The sequence below is a fragment of the Cyprinus carpio genome, unplaced genomic scaffold, assembly GCF_018340385.1.
Source record: "Cyprinus carpio isolate SPL01 unplaced genomic scaffold, ASM1834038v1 S000006823, whole genome shotgun sequence".
NCBI classification, from domain to species: Eukaryota; Metazoa; Chordata; class Actinopteri; order Cypriniformes; family Cyprinidae; genus Cyprinus; species Cyprinus carpio.
In genome coordinates this window covers 191,936-198,862 of record NW_024879402.1, presented here as the reverse complement: position 1 = coordinate 198,862, position 6,927 = coordinate 191,936, and the positions used below count along the sequence as shown (strand labels likewise).

The 6,927-nt window shown below is 34.5% G+C and overlaps 1 pseudogene; it reads left to right on the top strand.

The window, feature by feature from the left end:
• The first annotated feature begins 3,046 nt into the window (after positions 1 to 3,046).
• Positions 3,047 to 4,545, top strand: LOC122145013 (annotated as a pseudogene).
• The last annotated feature ends 2,382 nt before the right edge of the window (positions 4,546 to 6,927 follow it).

The window sequence follows — 6,927 nt, the reverse complement described above, 5'->3', positions numbered from 1 at the left end:
TGGATTAGAAAAGAAATGTGTAAAATTTGTAAGCCACAATCCAGTTGAACTACAGTGGGTACGGAAAGTATTCAGAACCCTTTAAATTTTTCACTCTTTTGTTAAATTGCAGCCATTTGCTAAAATCATTTAAGTTAATTTTTTTCCTCATTAATGTACACACAGCACCCCATATTGACAGAAAAACACAGAATTGTTTTTGCAGATTTCTTAAAAAAGAAAAACTAAATTATCACATGGTCCTAAAGTATTCAGACCCTTTGCTGTGACCCTCATATATTTAACTCAGATGCTGTCCATTTCTTCTGATCATCCTTGAGATGGTTCTACACCTTCATTTGAGTCCAGCTGTGTTTGATTATACTGATTGGACTTGATTAGGAAGCCACACACCTGTCTATATAAGACCTTACAGCTCACAGTGCATGTCAGAGCAAATGAGAATCATGAGGTCAAAGGAACTGCCTGAAGAGCTCAGAGACAGAATTGTGGCAAGGCACAGATCTGGCCAAGGTTACAAAAATATTTCTGCTGCACTTAAGGTTCCTAAGAGCACAGTGGCCTCCATAATCCTTAAATGGAAGATGTTTGGGACAACCAGAACCCTTCCTAGAGCTGGCCGTCCGGCCAAACTGAGCTGTCGGGGGAGAAGAGCCTTGATGAGAGAGGTAAAGAAGAACGCAAAGATCACTGTGGCTGAGCTCAAGAGATGCAGTCAGGAGATGAGAGAAAGTTGTAGAAAGTCAACCATCACTGCAGCCCTTCACCAGTCGGGGCTTTATGGCAGAGTGGCCCGACAGAAGCCTCTCCTCAGTGCAAGACACATGAAAGCCAAAAAAAAAAAAAAACAGAGAAATAAGATTCTCTGGTCTGATGAGACCAAGATAGAACTTTTTGGGCCTTAATTCTAAGCGGTATGTGTGGAGAAAACCCAGGCACTGCTCATCACCTGTCCAATACAGTCCCAACAGTGAAGCATGGTGGTGGCAGCATCATGCTGTGGGGGTGTTTTTTTCAGCTGCAGGGACAGGACGACTGGTTGCAATCAAGAGAAAGATGAATGCAACCAAGTACAGGGATATCCTGGACGAAAACCTTCTCCAGAGTGCTCAGGACCTCAGACTGGCCCGAAGGTTCACCTTCCAACAAGACAATGACCCTAAGCACACAGCTAAAATAATGAAGGAGTGGCTTCACAACAACTGTGTGACTGTTCTTGAATGGCCCAGCCAGAGCCCTGACTTAAACTCAATTAAGCATCTGTGGAGAGACCTGAAAATGGCTGTCCACCAACGTTTACCATCCAAACTGACAGAACTGGAGAGGATCTGCAAGGAGGAATGGCAGAGGATCCCCAAATCCAGGTGTGAAAAACTTGTTGCATCTTTCCCAAAAAAGACTCATGGCTGTATTAGATCAAAAGGGTGTTTCTACTAAATACTGAGCAAAGGGTCTTAATACTTAGGACCATGTGATATTTCAGTTTTTCTTTTTTAATAAATGTGCAAAAATGTCAACAATTCTGTGTTTTTTTCTGTCAATATGGGGTGCTGTCTGTACATTAATGAGGAAAAAAAAAGGACATAAATGATTTTGGCAAATGGCTGCAATAAAACGTAATTAATTAAAATGAACTTTTATCACTTATATTAATAACTTTCAAATATCAAAAAAAAATTAAAATGAACTTTTATCACTGTTTTTACTTATTTTCTATTTTTATGCAAAATGTTTATCACAGACTATAGAGAAATACAGTTAGATGTATATCTTGTAAATATCAAAAGTGGTGATCATGTAGTTTGTCTTGGTCTGTTGTAGCTTTGAGTAGCAATTTGAACATGATCTGAACACAGCAGCATCATGAACGGGTTGAAAAGAGGAACTACTGAGATTAAAAAAGATTATTTTAAGCAGCTCTTAATAGTGATACCCCCGAAACAAGCCTTACAGCATCATCAGTTGAGATCTCACTTTATTATAAGTGTTTGCAGTAGAATATGCATTGGGGCAGTGGGCCGCTTCTGTTTCTCAGTTTCATGTTTGTCAATTATTTGACCTCCACATAAATATATAACACTATTAAATAACAGTTATTTATTAATTTAAAAATTTCCAATCTTTTCCACAAAACCTCATACTTTAAATACAATATAATGCTTTTCAACAAACCTTATGTGTATATACAATTGTCTGCTTTATGAGCAATTGCTCATGATGTTCATAACTTGTTAGTCTCTTTGGATGAAAGTATAAAAAGTGATAACCGACCGGAATGGTAATTAAAGATTTTTAGGTAATTTGTATCAGTGTCTTCATGCTTCATGCAAAATGTATGTTTGATGTTAAAGATTCATTACACACTCAGATCTCCAAACAATTATGGTATTATTAAACATAGTTATATCATGTGTCAGCAGCATATCATATACTGTTTGAAATATTTATTGTTGCAAATTGTTTACAGTGTATTTTTAACAATAAAAAGTGCATGAATGGTATTCACACATCACTGTAGCCTTTGATAAACACAGATATAACATGTTACTGCATTTGTAAACATTGCTCTACAGGAAATAGTGGCCAACCAAAACTTAAAGTGTCAAAAAAATCTCTAGAAAGTGTGAACTCAGGTAGGCATTGAGGCAAATAAATTAATTGCATTATATTTACAGTTAATGACTACTTTCTATGCAAATAAAATAAATATTTGCCATATTTTTGGTCTTGTTAAAAAAAAAGTGCATCTAGTGTCTCAAGAATGTGTGAAGAATGTTTCTCCAGTAAACTCTGAATTTAGATTAACAATGTATTATAGTGATTAGAGTATGTAGGATAGTTATGATTATAATAGACTGTTAGTGTTATCTACAAAGACTGAACATGATGAAGATACTCTCTCAGACAACAAACGTAATCAAAATCAGTATATGATGAAGTAGTTCTAAATTAAGAACAAGTAACTTAACGAAGTCACGAATAATTTAAACAAAGTCTTTCTAAGCGCTGTGCAATAGCGTCATAAAGCCATACCCCCATCTTCCGTATGATCAGAGCAGACTTACTTCTGCTTATGCAGCTGACATTTTGAACGCACATTTTCGACGGCGCTATGAAGACTTTAATTATCAGAAATCTTTCGGACATCTTTTAAGTAATATGCATTCAGATGCTGCTTTCATCTGTTTATGGATTCTTATCACAAATGGTAAGCCAGATTGCATTTCATGTTGGGTGGTCTTGACGGGAAAAGCCCGCAAATATGTAGCGTAAATGCCTATGCAAATAATCTTTTATATGCGTGTGTGTTACTATATTAAAGTATTAAAAATAATTTATACTCTAACTTTCATCGTTGATGGTAAATATATTTCTAACTATAAAGTTATATTAATTTGTTTCAGGTGTGTTTGATGTTAAAACAGATGAAGTGAAGTCAGTATCAGTGCTGGAGGGAGATTCTGTCTCTCTAAACACTGATGTTAAAGTACAGAGAGATGATCACATACTGTGGACGTTTGGACCTCAAAACACTCGAATAGCTGAAATCATTAAAAGAGACCAAATAAACTTTATTTTTTGTCAATAATAGTGTGAGATTCAGAGACAAACTACAGATGGACAATCAAACTGGATCTCTGACCATCAGAAACATCAGATCTGAACACACTGGATTGATCATCAATGACTAACATCAGTGGAAAAACCTCACTGAAGAGCTTCAGTGTTACTGTGTATGGTGAGTAAACTCTACTCTCACTAATGCTAGATTTGATCATCAATGTTTAATTCTGAACTCTAGTATGTTGTATAAAAGTTTCTAAATGTTAATTCAAATGCCAGAAACTATGAAATGACAAACCAAATGTTGAAATAATAAATAATAATCCAAAATCTAAAAATAACAATCATAGACTAAAAACAGAAAAAGTAAAATGATTTATTTTTGTTCTCAGCCTTGCATTTAAAATTTTGGTTTCATTTTGATTAGACTTTAAAGAAAACATCTGCATCATGTTATTTTTTGTTACTTTTTATTGATAATACTGAGATAACACTTACTTTTACTTGTTCTTTCTACATTGTTTTCCAGCTCCTCTTCCCTCTCCTGTCATCACCAGTAACTCTTCAAACTGTTCATCATCATCTAAACGTTCATCTGAAAGATCATCATCAGTGTCCAGATGTGTGCTGCTGTGTTCAGCTGTGAATGTGAGTGCTGTGACTCTCTCCTGGTACAAAGGAAACAGTTTATTGTCCAGCATCAGTGTGTCTGATCTCAGCATCAGTCTCTCTCTACCTCTGGAGGTGGAATATCAGGAGAAAAACACCTACAGCTGTGTGATCAACAATCCCATCAGCAACCAGACCACACATCTGGACATCAGTCAGCTCTGTCACACGTGTGCAGGTGCGTCAGCTGTGATTATTCTCATCACCTGTATTGATATAAATATGTGACCTGTGCTGGCTAAATGAGTCACAATGAACAAATTTTCAATTTCAGTTTTACATTCTCTATTAAAAGACCTTCACAATGATATATGAGGAAATGAGAATTGGACAAAAAATGACTGCGCTACGCTCGTTTGAAGTCGATAAAGTTGAAGTTTTCTGAAGGTTCCAAAATGAAATCAAATAGCAACATTAATTATTTCCCCCCATTTCTTTTCTCAATAATCATTACTAGATTAATACTCATAATATAGCTATTTTTTTAATCTTTGTTGATATTAATAAGAACCGATGCAAAAAAAAAACAAAGTTGTGAATTTTAACTTTAAACACTATTAGACAAATGTCTCCCAGATCTGCTTTATACTAAGTATTGTTTTCTGTTTTTTATTACAGAACCTCACCGTTCCTATTTCAAACCAGTGGTAGTTGTTATATTGTTGTTGCTGGCCATAATTGCACATCAGGAACCAAAAACAAACATCACAAACCAGTAACCATTAACAAAAATCAAAAAATTACAACTATTACACCATATGCAAATATTCATGTTTGTGTTGGACAAGTGTTTATTATATGACCACCTTTTCATGTATAATGTTTTAAACTGTGATTATTATTAAAATGGTTGAAAATGAAGACATAGATTATGCTACAGCAACATTCGTTGCACATCCTTTACATCATACGGTAAGATGCAGTTTTGCTGTGTGCATTGTGTCTCGTTGCCTTCCTGTAGAAAGCTTAGCACTAGTGAACTGATGGATTATTAATGCTCAAAGAAAAAAAAAAGAAATCTCAATATTCGTCTGTGCTTGCTTATTACTTACTGTAACCTAAGCAGAAATTCTGTTTTATTTTAAGCTGATTTATAGATGATTTGGGTTTTAAAGCTATGATTAATTTAAGTGATATGTTATGTTTCACATACACCATGCATCAGACACTGCATGATGGACAACCCTTTCTAATGAACAGGGATTTAAGTTACACCCATTACTAACAGTGTCCAAATCTTTACAAATATGGATTAGCATGACAAATAAATTCAGTGGATTTTAGTAGCAACAGACTGAAAAGGCTCCAGTTAGTCATTTAACAGTAAACCAACCTGTTCTACCTGTGATTCACAAATAATGATGAATCATTATCTTGTGAAGTAGTAAAATCTCCTGTAGGTTATTGTGTAATGTTACATCAAACTTTTCCTTCGATGTTCATATTTACTCCCTGATGATGTTTTATAGATCTCTAAAATAAATATAATATGTTCATATTTACTCCCTGATGATGTTTTATAGATCTCTAAAATAAATATAATAGATCAAGCTTTATTTATATTGATATTATATTGTATAGTGACACTGTTTTGAGCTCCTCCCTTTGAAATAGACATCAAGAGGGAAACTATCTTGCTGTTGTCTTGTTGCTGCTTTACTGTACTTGTGCATATATTTGCATGCAGATTCACTAATTTCATTAAAAATCATTTCATAACAAACTCATATTTACTATTATGGTGAGATACTGTTTCCTTTTACTCTATTTGTTTAGGGCCCTATGAAATCCATTTTATTTTTTCCTAAATTCCTTCAGTTTTTAAATATATATCGTAAAGTTATGTCTGGCTTTGTGATTTGTTAGTTTGGATGTGTTAGCCATCTCATTCACTGATTTTTAATTTCAATTCTGAATTCTTTATAGGATATACCATTTTTAGGTGTATTGTACCTTTCAGAACTTCCTCTCCTGTATAAAATGACCTTTTATTGAAATTAAGCTGTGAAGTTCCACAATTCTGTCCCACAAAGAAGGCATGAAAGTATATTCACAGACTCTGTAACCATAGCGACATTGATAAGACTTGAAGGGATGAATGAACATCTTGTTTGGTTTTCTAGAACAGTTGTAGCTGTTCTTGAAATTTTGGAATTTTAGGCAAAATGGCAGTTTGAGAGCTATGCATCTAACTTTCAACTCTGTTAATCAGTTTAATAATGTAAAGAATTTTCTGTCTGTATTTTGTTATTCTCAGAAAGATTTACTTTCTTCAGTTTTGTGTTTGTGGCATCAACAAGAAAAAAAAAATCAAATTTCCAAACATTTTCCCACAGAAACCTGACGGAGAAGATGGAATAGTGTACTCAAGTATTGCAGCATCTAAGGAGCGAAATTTGCAATATTTGTGATGTTTTGTCTTAAAAAAGAAAAAAGAAAAAAAAATCTAATTGCCATACAGAGCAGTGTTTCTCAACTGAAACTGGTGTTTCATGAGCCCAGTGTTTTGGGATATATATGAGGGATGCAATGCTGCGTGCAGATATTAAAATGCAGCATGCAGAAGTGAAATCATGTCATGACAAGTGATTTGGAAAATGGAAGGATTTAGAAACTTATGCTGGGTACACACCAAAAGATTTTTTTACATCTTATAAGATTTTCAAAATGTGATAGACCCCAAACATGAGGATA